Source organism: Pimephales promelas, chromosome 24 (assembly GCF_988280905.1).
Source record: "Pimephales promelas chromosome 24, fPimPro1.hap1.1, whole genome shotgun sequence".
Lineage (NCBI taxonomy): Eukaryota > Metazoa > Chordata > Actinopteri > Cypriniformes > Leuciscidae > Pimephales > Pimephales promelas.
In genome coordinates, this window is record NC_142792.1 from 27,938,922 (window position 1) to 27,955,423 (window position 16,502).

Here is a 16,502-nt window from a genome sequence, read left to right on the forward strand (position 1 = left end):
TTTATGTTTTGTTTTATAGGAGAAAACACTTTCTGTGCCTCACGGCAAATAAACTATATTACAAAATGGTTAAACGAGTAAAGTTAAAGAATGTATTTTTAAGGTTTTATAGTGTATTGTTTAACACCATGCAGGCGAAACGAGCAAAATGTTAATATTTATGAGTATTATATCAATAAATGAGACTGAAAACGTAATGAATAAGACAGTTGAATGCAATAGAGTCAAAACATAATGCTACGATTTTAATATGCATAAATTGTGATATGTACAAATGTGTACATCGGTGGATTTGTTCAAACGTAAATAAATTACGTTTTTGTGCTGTCAATAACGTAAATATTTTACATTTTAGTTCTGTAAATACGTCAGTATTATACGTTTCTGCGCATATAAAACGTAATTATATGTACGTATGATAGAACTACACTTTACGTACAAATGCATACGTATTCTCATGAGATCACATTGGATTTTAGTCGACTAAAATATAATGGGTTTAGTTAAATTGTAATGCGTTAATTTAGAATTTAGAATAGAATAAAATGTACAAACCCATACACTCCCGAAGAAAACATCTATTAACCTATTAATATAAATGATTTAAAAGTCTGAACATGCAATACAGATACGGATTTAACTACTGTGATTTAAAAAATATCTTAAAATTAAATAAAAACCACTTTTCCTAAAGTACAACACAGCCTTTTCAATGGATGATATACAGTATGCATTCTTTATAACCATGCATACATCCTTCTTTATTCTTTCAAGCAGAAATATTCTTTGTGTAAATTAAATATAATTAATCCTTATTATACTAAAGCTATTAACAAACTGTGATTGCTTTTCTCTTTTTCTTTGGTTGCTTGATCAATATTAAGGACACAGACCACATTATGTTTGATGCCACTTTCACTTTAAGACGTCGGATTATTTCCAATGACATGCGGATCCAATCGCACTGATGCACATCCGATACACTCACAACTGTTTAAGACATAACCGACATAATTTACATGAATACTGTCCAAAGCGGACATTTAAAGCACTCAATAACCTTGCCCCTTCATATTTATTGGACCTTCTTAATATCTATATTCGATCTCGGACTTTAAGATCGTCTTCCTCGCTCACTCTTGTTCTCCCTAGAACCCGCACTACTTCTATGGGGTCCCGGGCTTTTAGTTTTGCAGCTCCTTATTTATGGAACCTGCTGCCACAGGATGTGCGAAACAGTGAAAGTATTCATGTTTTTAAATCTTGCCTTAAGACCCATCTTTTCCGGCAGGCTTTTATGTTTTATGTGATTTATATATATATATATATATATATATATATATATATATATATATATATATATATATATATATATGTGTGTGTGTATTAGGGCTGGGCAAAAAAATAGATTTTTCGATTAATCGGTTTTTAAAATGTGGCCGATTCAAAATCGATTCTCAACGGCCTCGAATCGATTTTTTCCGTATAAAGGGCTCGCGGACGCGGTGCGGCGTCTTCTCGTCTCACTGCACTAGGCAAGCACTAAGCGCTGCAGCTGTCGATACACACTCGCGTTTAGGAGTCGGGACACGACGAAATATTCACTTGCACAATCGGGCCAGCATTGCATCGTAACCTATGATGGTAACTAACGTTTATAATTTTCACGTCTTTTTAAGTTTTAGTTTAAACATTCAAGCGATATTAAACCATCCCGTGCTCGCGCACTCTCAGAGATGTCTTTCACTGCGTGCACATACAGTAAAGCCAATCCGCCTCAAACAGCTCGCCTGAAACAAACGTTTTATCCCTGGATTATATCGCTTTAACAGTTAAAAACACGCGACATAATGTCAAAACTCTGGTATTGGTGAGTAACCTCGTAAAGACAGTCTAATGTCTTAAATAAGCATTAAACGCGTGTGACAGACAGACAGTACAAATGAGACAGGGATCCGTTCTTAAAGTGAACGCAGCCATATGTGTCTGTCATTAATTCTGTTGAATTAAAACAATAGAATATAGCATTAATTCTAAGCAATCAGAATTAATAGCCTTTGTATTTAATTCAGTCTTGGACTAAAAAGACTATCCAGTGTTATTTTACATTGCATTACTTTATTCAGTTTCTGTAGTATTTCTGACATACCAAAAAAACTCTTTATTCTATTCTATTTATTTGCTACTTTTTTCAGTTTAATTCGAAGATTGAAATCAAGCTTCCATGTGTTACTTAAACTCTTAACAAAAAAACAAAACAAAAAAAAAAACATTTAGGTAAGATCAACGTAAAAAAAATGTCTAAATATTTTTATTTTTATTTATCTATATCTATCTCAAACATAAATTAACATAATCCTGTTTGATCAAGCTGTGTGACTGTTCTGACTTTTTTTGCATATTGCATCAAAATCCTGTCTTTTCTTTGTCTGCATTTAGTGTATCTAAAATAAAAAGAGTTTTATATACAGGTTTGTGGCTCTTAAAAAACTTTTGCTGGTAATTTACTCACCCCCATGTCATCCAAGATGTCCATATTTTTCTTTCCTCAGTCGAAAAGAAATTAAGGTTTTTGATGAAAACATTCCAGGATTTTTCTCCATATAATGGACTTACATGGGAACCAGACGGTCCAAGGTCGAAAAGACAGTTAATAACAGTTTCAGATGCAGCAGACGATGAATAAGGGTCTTATCATGCGAAACGATCGGTTATTTCAAAACTTATTCCAAAAATGTAACTTTTCTAAGGACAAATGCTAGCCTAGCTCTATTCTGTGAGGCGCGTTTGTAACGTCACGTAATACGTAATTACGTTCAAAAGGTCACGGGCGACGTAGCCGGAAGTACAGAATCAAAATCGTCCGACATCGCTGTTTTACCTTTTAATTACTTTTTTGTAAACAGCGTTTGAGTTAGTTTGCACGTTCAACCTATGCGTTCAACTTGTAAACACTGACTCTGTACTTACGGCTACGTCGCCGTGACCTTTTGAATGTAATCCTGCTGCCGCCACAGAGTGCCATTTAGTTTTATATAAAGTTTAAATTATTTTGTTGTCTCAAATCGTTGATAATGTATACTGACTTTGCCCTATGCTGCAATAAATTTAGTTTTGCATTCATTTACATAAATCAGCTGCTTGAATGACAATTGCTGATGTAATTGGGTTTTCATGTGAGATTCTCAATTCATTCAGTTAACTGATGCTCTGAGGTAGTTTTCAGACTGCAGACTCAGCAACGATTGTATTTAATTGTACAGTACAATTATAACATAGAACAAACATCTTCATTTCATGTCATTAAACATAACAATATTGCTGGCCATACACTGATGAGAAAGTGAGTCCGGTGTGCGATACTTGGAGTTGTCCTAGACGTGGCGCAGCGCTGCGCTTCTCATTCGGTGTGCGACCCCCTTTACGGATGTGTATTTCACTGCCACTTCAATTCACTGTTCACACACACACACAAAGTCCCCACTTGGTTGGATAGATATCATTCAGAAAGTTCCCTCTTGGCTAGTGTGCAGCGACACTGCTGTGTTAATACATGTATATGTTAGTAATATAGACATGTGTGTGCAATGGCACATAACTATGGCAAGTAAATTGTTAGGGACTGCATAACAAAGCATAGAAAGTATATATGAAGAGAGAGCGTTAAATAAGAAAAATAGTATATATATATATATATATACATAATGTATATAATAGATATATAATTTAACTGTAATGAAGACATATTTCACTGCCAGTTCACACACACAAAGTCCCCACTTGGTTGGATAGATATCGTTCAGAATGTCCCCTCTTTGCCAGTGTACAGCGACACTGCTGTTAGTAGTATAGAAATATATAGTTTTAGATCGGTAAGATTGTTTATGTTTTTAAAAGAAGTCTCTTCTGCTCACCAAGGCTGAAATTATTTGATAAAAAAAAACAGTAATATTGTGAAATATTATTACAATTTAAAACAGCGTTTTTCTATGTGAATATATATATATATATATATATATATATATATATATATATATATATATATATATATATATAATGTATATAATAGATATATAATGTAAGCGTAATTAAGAAAGATTTCACTGCCAGTTCACACACACACAAAGTCCCCACTTGGTTGGATAGATATCGTTCAGAATGTCCCCTCTTCGCCAGTGTACAGCGACACTGCTGTTAGTAGTATAGAAATATATAGTTTTAGATCGGTAAGATTGTTTATGTTTTTAAAAGAAGTCTCTTCTGCTCACCAAGGCTGAAATTATTTGATAAAAAAAAACAGTAATATTGTGAAATATTATTACAATTTAAAACAGCGTTTTTCTATGTGAATATATATATATATATATATATATATATATATATATATATATATAATGTATATAATAGATATATAATGTAAGCGTAATTAAGAAAGATTTCTCTGCCAGTTCACACACACACAAAGTCCCCACTTGGTTGGATAGATATCGTTCAGAATGTCCCCTCTTCGCCAGTGTGGAGCGACACTGTTGTTAGTAATATAGAAATGTATAGTTTTAGATCGGTAAGATTGTTTATGTTTTTTAAGAAGTCTCTTCTGCTCACCAAGGCTGCAATTATTTGATAAAAAAAAACAGTAATATTGTGAAATATTATTACAATTTAAAACAGCGTTTTTCTATGTGAATATATGTATATATATATATATATATATATATATATATATATATATATATATATATGTATATAATAGATATATAATGTAAGCGTAATTAAGAAAGATTTCACTGCCAGTTCACACACACACAAAGTCCCCACTTGGTTGGATAGATATCGTTCAGAATGTCCCCTCTTCGCCAGTGTGGAGCGACACTGCTGTTAGTAATATAGAAATGTATAGTTTTAGATCGGTAAGATTGTTTATGTTTTTTAAGAAGTCTCTTCTGCTCACCAAGGCTGAAATTATTTGATAAAAAAAAACAGTAATATTGTGAAATATTATTACAATTTAAAACAGCGTTTTTCTATGTGAATATATATATATATATATATATATATATATATATAATGTATATAATAGATATATAATGTAAGCGTAATTAAGAAAGATTTCACTGCCAGTTCACACACACACAAAGTCCCCGCTTGGTTGGATAGATATCATTCAGAATGTCCCCTCTTCGCCAGTGTGGAGCGACACTGCTGTTAGTAGTATAGAAATATATAGTTTTAGATCGGTAAGATTGTTTATGTTTTTTAAGAAGTCTCTTCTGCTCACCAAGGCTGCAATTAATTGATAAAAAAAAACAGTAATATTGTGAAATATTATTACAATTTAAAACAGCGTTTTTCTATGTGAATATATATATATATATATATATATATATATATATATATATATATATATATATATATATAATGTATATAATAGATATATAATGTAAGCGGAATTAAGAAAGATTTCACTGCCAGTTCACACACACACAAAGTCCCCACTTGGTTGGATAGATATCATTCAGAATGTCCCCTCTTCGCCAGTGTACAGCGACACTGCTGTGTAGCAATATAGACATGTATATGTTTGAGCATTATATAATGACACACCCACACACACACACATATATGTGTATAAGTATGTATAAGTTACAAAATGAAGACAAGATTTCACTGCCAGTTCACTTCACTGTTCACACAGACATACAGTTCAATTGCAGGCTATATGAGTCCCCTGTTGGTAAGGTAGACATCGGCCAGAGTTTCAGGTCCCCACTTGGCATGTTTTTTTAAAAATAAAAAAATGCATATTTAAAGTTATATTATGAAAAAAGACCTTAAAAGAGAATTTTGTACGTCATTTTTGTTTCTTCAAAATGACCAGAAACACTAGTCCCCTCTTGGCCAGTGTAGAGTGATAGTCCCCTTTTAGTAATATAGACGTGTATGTGTGTGTGTGTGTGACAGAGAGAAAGGGGGGAGTGTGTGTGTGTGTGTAGACGTACATTTGTGTAGTCCTGCTGTAATCCTGATCTCTCCTCCATGATCCACACTACAAAACACACACAGTTAATCAGTAAACACACACACATGCAAACACACACACACACAAATAGATGCAATAGTCTCAATTACAGTTTTTTTCAGATAAACACACACTGACACTCAGAACACACTGAGAGTAACACACTACACAACCCTCACTGAGATAACACACACTGACACTCAGAACACACTGAGAGTAACACACTACACAACCCTCACTGAGATAACACACACTGACACTCAGAACACACTGAGAGTAACACACTACACAACCCTCACTGAGATAACACACACTGACACTCAGAACACACTGAGAGTAACACACTACACAACCCTCACTGAGATAACACACACTGACACTCAGAACACACTGAGAGTAACACACTACACAACCCTCACTGAGATAACACACACTGACACTCAGAACACACTGAGAGTAACACACTACACAACCCTCACTGAGATAACACACACTGACACTCAGAACACACTGAGAGTAACACACTACACAACCCTCACTGAGATAACACACACTGACACTCAGAACACACTGAGAGTAACACACTACACAACCCTCACTGAGATAACACACACTGACACTCAGAACACACTGAGAGTAACAACACTACACAACCCTCACTGAGATAACACACACTGACACTCAGAACACACTGAGAGTAACAACACTACACAACCATCACTGAGATAACACACACTGACACTCAGAACACACTGAGAGTAACACACTACACAACCCTCACTGAGATAACACACACTGACACTCAGAACACACTGAGAGTAACACACTACACAACCCTCACTGAGATAACACACACTGACACTCAGAACACACTGACAGTAACACACTACACAACCCTCACTGAGATAACACACACTGACACTCAGAACACACTGAGAGTAACACACTACACAACCCTCACTGAGATAACACACACTGACACTCAGAACACACTGAGAGTAACACACTACACAACCCTCACTGAGATAACACACACTGACACTCAGAACACACTGAGAGTAACACACTACACAACCCTCACTGAGATAACACACACTGACACTCAGAACACACTGAGAGTAACACACTACACAACCCTCACTGAGATAACACACACTGACACTCAGAACACACTGAGAGTAACACACTACACAACCCTCACTGAGATAACACACACTTACACTCAGAACACACTGAGAGTAACACACTACACAACCCTCACTGAGATAACACACACTAACACTCAGAACACACTGAGAGTAACACACTACACAACCCTCACTGAGATAACACACACTGACACTCAGAACACACTGAGAGTAACACACTACACAACCCTCACTGAGATAACACACACTGACACTCAGAACACACTGAGAGTAACACACTACACAACCCTCACTGAGATAACACACACTGACACTCAGAACACACTGAGAGTAACAACACTACACAACCCTCACTGAGATAACACACACTGACACTCAGAACACACTGAGAGTAACACACTACACAACCTCACTGAGATAACACACACTGACACTCAGAACACACTGAGAGTAACACACTACACAACCCTCACTGAGATAACACACACTGACACTCAGAACACACTGAGAGTAACACACTACACAACCCTCACTGAGATAACACACACTGACACTCAGAACACACTGAGAGTAACACACTACACAACCCTCACTGAGATAACACACACTGACACTCAGAACACACTGAGAGTAACACACTACACAACCCTCACTGAGATAACACACACTGACACTCAGAACACACTGAGAGTAACAACACTACACAACCCTCACTGAGATAACACACACTGACACTCAGAACACACTGAGAGTAACACACTACACAACCCTCACTGAGATAACACACACTGACACTCAGAACACACTGAGAGTAACAACACTACACAACCCTCACTGAGATAACACACACTGACACTCAGAACACACTGAGAGTAACACACTACACAACCCTCACTGAGATAACACACACTGACACTCAGAACACACTGAGAGTAACACACTACACAACCCTCACTGAGATAACACACACTGACACTCAGAACACACTGAGAGTAACACACTACACAACCCTCACTGAGATAACACACACTGACACTCAGAACACACTGAGAGTAACAACACTACACAACCCTCACTGAGATAACACACACTGACACTCAGAACACACTGAGAGTAACACACTACACAACCTCACTGAGATAACACACACTGACACTCAGAACACACTGAGAGTAACACACTACACAACCCTCACTGAGATAACACACACTGACACTCAGAACACACTGAGAGTAACACACTACACAACCCTCACTGAGATAACACACACTGACACTCAGAACACACTGAGAGTAACACACTACACAACCCTCACTGAGATAACACACACTGACACTCAGAACACACTGAGAGTAACACACTACACAACCCTCACTGAGATAACACACACTGACACTCAGAACACACTGAGAGTAACACACTACACAACCCTCACTGAGATAACACACACTGACACTCAGAACACACTGAGAGTAACACACTACACAACCCTCACTGAGATAACACACACTGACACTCAGAACACACTGAGAGTAACAACACTACACAACCCTCACTGAGATAACACACACTGACACTCAGAACACACTGAGAGTAACACACTACACAACCCTCACTGAGATAACACACACTGACACTCAGAACACACTGAGAGTAACACACTACACAACCCTCACTGAGATAACACACACTGACACTCAGAACACACTGAGAGTAACAACACTACACTACTTGGCTGTAAATGCCCAGATCTGCACGAAATTTTACACATTTGACAAGAGTCCCGCCCTGAACAAATCTACATGTCGACATTCACCCACAGTCATAGCGCCACCTGCTGGCAACAGGAAGTGACCTTTAACGAAGCAGCCCCCGCCGCTTGTTTGACCGACATGTACGAAATTTCTGTGGTACATCTACCATGACCAGACGCACAAAAAAGCCTCAAGAACCCATACCCTAAACTCGACAGGAAGTCCGCCATTTTGAATTCGGCGACCGATTTGGGACGATTTACACACTCCGTACTTTAACTAACTCCTCCTAGGGATTTAGTCGGATCAATTTCAAATTTCCGCTGTGCCTTCTAAAGGCATTGACGATGTAAAGTTGTGCTATCTGCGCGTTTTCGTCGATGGGCGTGTCCGTGGCGTCGATGATTCGCCATGAAACAGGAAGTTGTAGTAACTTGGCTGTAAATGCCCAGATCTGCACGAAATTTAACACATTTGACAAGAGTCCCGCCCTGATCAAATCTACATGCCGACATTCACCCACAGTCATAGCGCCACCTGCTGGCAACAGGAAGTGACCTTTGACGAAGCAGTGTGGCAAATGCACAGCCGCACTGGCTGAGCTGCAGAAAATGAAACGCGGCCGTCTCAGACCCCGACGTGCTACAGGTGCGAGGGCCCGCCCATCGCTGCTTGCAGCTTTAATTTTTTTTTCTTTTTTTTTTTTTTTCTGCAAAGTAAGCTCGATTTTCACGGCCACAACATGCTCAAAAACTCACCAAATTTGGCATGCATGTCAGGTCTGGTGAAAAATTTCGTATTTTGTGGGTTTCGCGGATGGGCGTGGCAAAATGGCTCGCTTGCGCCACCTAGAAAATTGGAAAAAATTAGCCCCTCGTCCACGTTCAACCTACATGCACGAAATTTGGTGGGGACGTGTATCATATCAAGACGCACAAAAAAGCCTCAAGAACCCATAGCCTAAACTCGACAGGAAGTCCGCCATTTTGAATTTGGCAGCCATTTTGGGACGATTAACACACTTTGTACTATAACGAACTCCTCCTAGGGATTTAGTCGGATCGACTTCAAATTTCTGCTGTGCCTTCTAAAGGCATTGATGATGTAAAGTTGTGCTATCTGCGCATTTTCATCGATGGGCTTGTCCGTGGCGTTGATGATTCGCCATGAAGGAGGAAGCTATAGTAACTTGACTGTAAATGCCCAGATCTGCACAAAATTTTACACATTTGACAAGAGTCCCGCCCTGAACAAATCTACATGCCGACATTCACCCACAGTCATAGCGCCACCTAGTGGCAACAGGAAGTGTCCTTTAACGAAGCAGCCCCCGCCGCATGTTTGAGCGACATATACGAAATTACTGTGGTACATCTAACATGTCCAGACACACAAAAAAGTATCTTGGAGCAATGCCCTAAACTCAACAGGAAGTCGGCCATTTCGAATTTTACCGCCGTTTTTCGATGATCTACTCATTACGTACTTTAACTAACTCCTCCTAGGGATTTAGTCAGATCGATTTCAAAGTTCTGCTGTGCCTTTTAAAGGCATTGACGATGTAAAGTTGTGCTATCTGTGTGTTTTCGTCGATGGGCGTGTCCGTGGCGTCGAAGATTCGCCATGAAACAGGAAGTTGTAGTAACTTGGCTGTAAATGCCCAGATCTGCACAAAATTTTACACATTTGACAAGAGTTCCGCCCTGAACAAATCTACATGCCGACATTCACCCACAGTCATAGCGCCACCTGCTGGCAACAGGAAATGACTTTTAACGTAGCAGCCCCCACCGCATGTTTGACCGACATGTACGAAATTTCTGTGGTACATCTACCATGTCCAGACGCACAGAAAAGTCTCTTGGAGCGATGCTCTAAAGTCAACAGGAAGTCGGCCATTTCTAATTTTACCGCCATTTTTGGATGATTTACTCATTACGTACTTTAACTAACTCCTCCTAGGGCTTTAGTCGGATCGACATCCCATTTCTGCTGTGCCTTCTAAAGGCATTGACGATATAAAGTTGTGCTATCTGTGCGTTTTCGTCCATGGGCGTCTCCGTGGCGTCGATGATTCGCCATGAAACAGGAAGTTGTTGTAACTTGGCTGTAAATGCCCAGATCTGCACGAAATTTTACATATTTGACAAGAGTCCCGTCCTGAACAAATCTACATGCCGACATTCACCCACAGTCATAGCGCCACCTAGTGGCAACAAGAAGTGACCTTTAACGAAGCAGCCCCCACTGCATGTTTGACCGACATGTACGAAATTTTTGTGGTACAACTAACATATCCAGACGCACAGAAAAGTCTCTTGGAGGGATGCCCTAAACTCAACAGGAAATCGGCCATTTCTAATTTTACCGCCATTTTTGGATGATTTACTCATTACGTACTTTAACTAACTCCTTCTAGGGCTTTAGTCGGATCGACATCACATTTCGGCTGTGCCTTCTAAAGGCATTGACGATGTAAAGTTGTGCTATCTGCGCGTTTTCCTCAATGGGCGTGTCCGTGGTGTCGATGATTCGCCATGAAACAGGAAATTGTAGTAACTTGGCTGTAAATGCCCAGATCTGCACCAAATTGTACACATTTGACAAGAGTCCCGCCCTGAACAAATCTACATGCCGACATTCACCCACAGTCATAGCGCCACCTGCTGGCAACAGGAAGTGACCTTTAATGAAGCAGCGTAGCAAATTCACAGCCACAACAGCTGAGCTGCAAAATATGCAACGCGGCCACCTCACACCCCGACGCGCTACAGGTGCGAGGGCCCGCCCATCGCTGCTTGCAGCTTTAATTTTTTAATAAATCTACTTTGCCTGGAGTATTGCCTTGAGTGTTTCGTTTGGGTCCAACACTACCTCCTCTGTGGCTAAGTGGTAGAACATTCATCTTTCCACACCAGAGACCCGAGTTCGAGCCCAGCTCGTGACAGAAAAACCGAGTCAGCCATGGACCCAGAGACACTCAGTTCCAAGGATCTGGTTGCGTTGATTGCTCAACATGAGGCATCTTTCCAGCGCCATGAAGCCGTTCTCAGCCAACAAGAAAAGCTGATGACCAGTCATTCTCATCTCCTGGGTGAAATGATGAGTTCCATCCGCCAGCTCTCCGAACGCCTCCCTGTTCCTTCACCTTCCCCCGACAGGCCTTCTCCATTCACGGAGCCCCGACTTCCACCTCCCAAGCCCTTTGCTGGAGATCCATGTTCCTGCCAGGGTTTCCTCACCCAATGCTCCCTAACGTTTGAGCTTCAACCCTCAAGTTTTCCCACAGACCGTTCCAAGATTGCTTACATTATTACCCTCCTTTCAGATAAGGCGCTCTCCTGGGCCTCTGCAGTATGGCAGTCCCAGGATGCTTGTTGTGCCTCCTATGAGGATTTTGTGAAAGAGTTCAAGAGGGTGTTTGATCACCCTGTCAGTGGTAGAGAAGCTTCTAAACGCCTACTTTCTCTTCGCCAGGGTTCCCGCAGCACTGCAGATTTTGCCATTAAATTTCGGACCATATCAGCAAGGAGCGGATGGAATGATGAAGCGTTGAGGGTCTGTTTTCAGGCAGGGTTGTCAGAGCCCCTTCAAGATGAGTTAGCCACCCGAGAACCAGCTGAGGATCTCGAGTCCCTCATAGCATTGGCCATCCGCCTGGACAATCGTCTGAGAGAGCGGAGAACAGCTCGCCGCCAGGTGTCTCAGTCCCAAGTTACTCTGAGCAACTCTGTTACTCCAGTTACTGTTCCTTCATTCAGAGCTTCCCCGGCCCCTGAACAGCTCCTGGATTCCCCGGAGGACATGGAGTTAGGCCGATCCAGGCTTTCTCCCAGCGAAAGGGAACGTCGCATGAGGGAGCGCCGTTGTCTCTACTGCAGGGTTGCTGGCCACTTCCGCTCCACTTGCCCTGAGCTTTCGGGAAACTCCTGTCCCCGTCCAGCTACAGGAGGACTGTGATGGGGAAAATTAGAGCTCCTCCTACTAATGCTGTCCTTGCTATTCCAGCCACTCTGTCCTGGGGAGGCCACCAGCATCGGGTCCAGGCTATGATCGATTCCGGTGCCGCAGGTGACTTCCTGGATCTAACCTTGGCTAAGGAACTTAAAATCCCTACCCAACTACTTCCTCATCCCCAGGCAGTTACAGCTTTGGATGGCAGACCTCTGGAACCAGGCAAAGTAACAGAGGTGACTCAGTCCATACGACTTAGGGCCAATTCCAATTCTACCCCTTACCCCTTCACTTTCCCCTTCCCCTCCGTTTTGCGCGTCCACGTGAAGGGGTAGGGCTGTCCCAATTCTCTTTTGGTTGGAGGGGGAGGGCTAGGGTGAAGGGCCAGATAGCCCTTCAAACGAAGATTTTTCGGGAGCACACTTCAAACGAAGAGGTATGAGAAGTGTCACTGCTAACCCAGGCTGGCTGCCCAAGCAACAAAGGAGACCCATAAATTTAAGTATTTGTGGCTTTAATAAGTATTATAACGACAAATAATGATTTGCTTTATGTTACATTCAATATTGTGTTCATATTTACGGTCAGTTTCTTCACAGAAACGTTTGTAAAAAAATCGCTAAAATTACTGTAGTTTGCTAACGATAGTCCCGCAACATATTTTCGTCGTCTCCGTTGTTTCCTGCGAACTTCACAAGATGCAAGAAAATAGCTGTAACCCACGCGACTGAGATAACTGCAGCTGTCGACGGCATCTTGGAAGTTGTGATAAACATCGGCGCATATCCTTTGACGTAGGCGCTAGCGACGACTTATAATGACGTTTAACGGAGGCGTAGTGGTGTCCCATTTCTTAGGGGAATATTTTCACCCCTACGCATTGCCACTCTGTTTCTAGGGTCAAGGGGAAGGCGAAGGGGTAGGGCTAGGGGAAAGGGAAGGGGTAAGGGGTAGAATTGGGATTGGCCCTTACTGTCTTTCAACACCAGCAGGAGGAGATCTTTTATCTCATTGACTCCCCTGAGTATCCTATTATCCTGGGTCACCCATGGCTGCGCAGACATAATCCCCAGATCGACTGGCCTACTGGCACCATCCTAAGCTGGGGATCCACTTGCCAACTCACCTGCAAGCTTCAGAGTCCCTCAGCCCCTAGTTCCGAGTTTCAAGAGTCTGTCGACCTCTCTCGAGTCCCCAGTGTTTACCATCAGTTCAAGCCAGTGTTCAGCAAGTCCCAGGCTACCTCCTTACCACCTCACCAAGCTTATGACTGTGCCATTGAGCTACTCCCTGGTTCCTGCCCTCCAAGGGGTCGTGTCTTCTCCTTATCCTCCCCTGAGCACTCTGCTATGGATACCTACATTAAGGAGTCCTTGTCAGCCGGCATCATCCGTGCCTCTACCTCTCCGGCTGGGGCAGGGTTTTTCTTTGTAGAGAAGAAAGACGGGGGTCTTAGGCCTTGCATAGATTACCGGGGCTTAAACAAGATCACGGTACGTAATCGATACCCCCTTCCTCTCATGGTCACTGCTTTTGAGCTGCTTCAAGGGGCTTCCATTTTTACGAAACTGGATCTCCGCAATGCTTACCATCTTGTGCGGATCAGGCAAGGAGATGAATGGAAGACGGCCTTCAACACCCCCACGGGTCACTATGAATATCTGGTGATGCCGTTCGGGCTCACTAATGCCCCCGCAGTATTCCAAGCCCTGATTAATGATGTTCTTCGTGACATGCTTAATCTGTTCGTCTTCGTATACCTGGACGATATCCTCATCTTCTCAAAATCACTTAAGGAGCATGTGGGGCATGTTAGCCAGGTTCTCCAGAAACTTCTTGACAATAATCTCTACGTAAAACCAGAGAAGTGTGACTTTCATGTTTCCCAGACTCAGTTTCTTGGGTTTATCATCACTCCCGGCCACCTGGAAATGGATCCCAAGAAGGTCAAGGCAGTCCTCAACTGGCCCACCCCTGCCACAGTCAAGGAGGTTCAACGTTTCATTGGCTTTGCAAACTTCTATAGGAAGTTCATTAAGAATTTCAGCTCGGTGGTAGCCCCCTTAACAGCACTTACTAAGGGAGGAGGAACCAAGATTCACTGGGGTTCAGAGGCTGCGCGGGCCTTCGAGGATCTCAAGTGCCGCTTCACTTCCGCTCCGATTCTTGTTATTCCTGACCCAGAAAGACCTTTTGTGGTGGAGGTGGATGCCTCAGAGGTGGGGGTAGGGGCCATCCTGTCACAGAGGGGTGAGGATGGTAAATTACACCCTTGTGCCTTCATGTCTCATCGCCTGTCTGATGCCGAGCGTAACTACCATGTGGGGGATCGAGAGTTGCTTGCGGTAAAACTGGCCTTGGAGGAGTGGCGCCATTGGCTTGAGGGGGCTCAGCATCCTTTCCAACTTCTTACCGACCACAAGAACCTGGAGTATCTCCAGCAGGCTAAGCGGTTGAACCCTCGGCAAGCGCGATGGTCCCTGTTTTTTAATCGATTCCAGTTTCTCCTATCTTACAGACCCGGCACCAATAATGGCAAGCCGGATGCCCTCTCTCGAGTCTACTCTCCCGAAACACAGGAGAAGCCCTTGGCATCGATTATTCCGAGGTCTAGGATAGTTGCGCCTCTTCAATGGGAACTAGAAAGAGGGGTACGAGAGGCCCTTGTCCACGAGCCCGATCCAGGTGGTGGTCCTGCCGGACGCTTGTACGTTCCTCTATCTGTTCGGGCCCGGGTCTTGCAGTGGGGTCATGAGTCGCCCTTGACGTGCCATCCAGGTAGTGCTCGCACACTGGAATTCCTCCAGCGGAGGTTTTGGTGGCCGTCCATCAAGAAGGATGTCCAGGTTTATGTGGAGGACTGACCTGTGTGTAATCAAGGAAAGACTACACGTCAGCGACCCCAGGGTCTGCTCCGTCCCTTACCTATTCCCCAAAGACCATGGTCACACCTTTCTCTGGACTTTGTTACAGGACTTCCTCCATCCCAGGGCAACACTGTAATCCTGGTGGTTGTTGACCGCTTCTCTAAGGCTGCCCGGTTTATCCCCCTGCCCAAACTGCCTTCAGCCAAGGAGACTGCTGAGCTCCTAATGAATCATGTCTTCCGGATATTTGGAATTCCCCGTGATATTGTCTCTGATCGTGGTCCCCAATTCTCATCCCGGTTTTGGGGGGCCTTTTGCAGGCTTATCGGGGCCACAGCCAGCCTATCATCCGGGTTCCATCCTGAGTCTAATGGGCAGACGGAACGGATTAATCAGGATCTGGAGACCACCTTGCGGTGTATGGCAGCCAGTAATCCCACTTCTTGGGCCACCTATATTATTTGGGCTGAATATGCCCACAACACCCTCCAGTCCTCGGCCACCGGATTGTCCCCTTTTGAATGCCAGTTCGGATATACCCCTCCACTATTTCCTGAGGAAGAAGTGCAAGTTGGTGTTCCCTCTGCACAGCACTTTGTCCTACGCTGTAGACGGACCTGGAAGAAGGCTAGGCGTACACTCCTGCGGACCTCCCAGAGATACCAAACCCAGGCTAATCGCCGCCGCCGGACGGCACCTAATTTCCGAGCTGGTCAAAGAGTCTGGTTGGCTACTAAGAACCTGCCCCTCCAGGTCAAAT

The 16,502-nt window shown here is 42.7% G+C and overlaps 1 long non-coding RNA gene across 1 annotated transcript in view; it reads right to left on the reverse strand.

Annotated features, from left to right (window-relative positions):
• Positions 1 to 5,999: 5,999 nt before the first annotated feature.
• LOC148969327 (uncharacterized) overlaps positions 6,000 to 16,502 on the reverse strand; it is a 56,892-nt gene continuing 46,389 nt past the window's right edge. The window contains exon 3 of the long non-coding RNA XR_016149949.1: positions 6,000 to 6,046. This is a non-coding gene — a long non-coding RNA (uncharacterized LOC148969327). The remainder of the gene's footprint in view (positions 6,047 to 16,502) is intronic.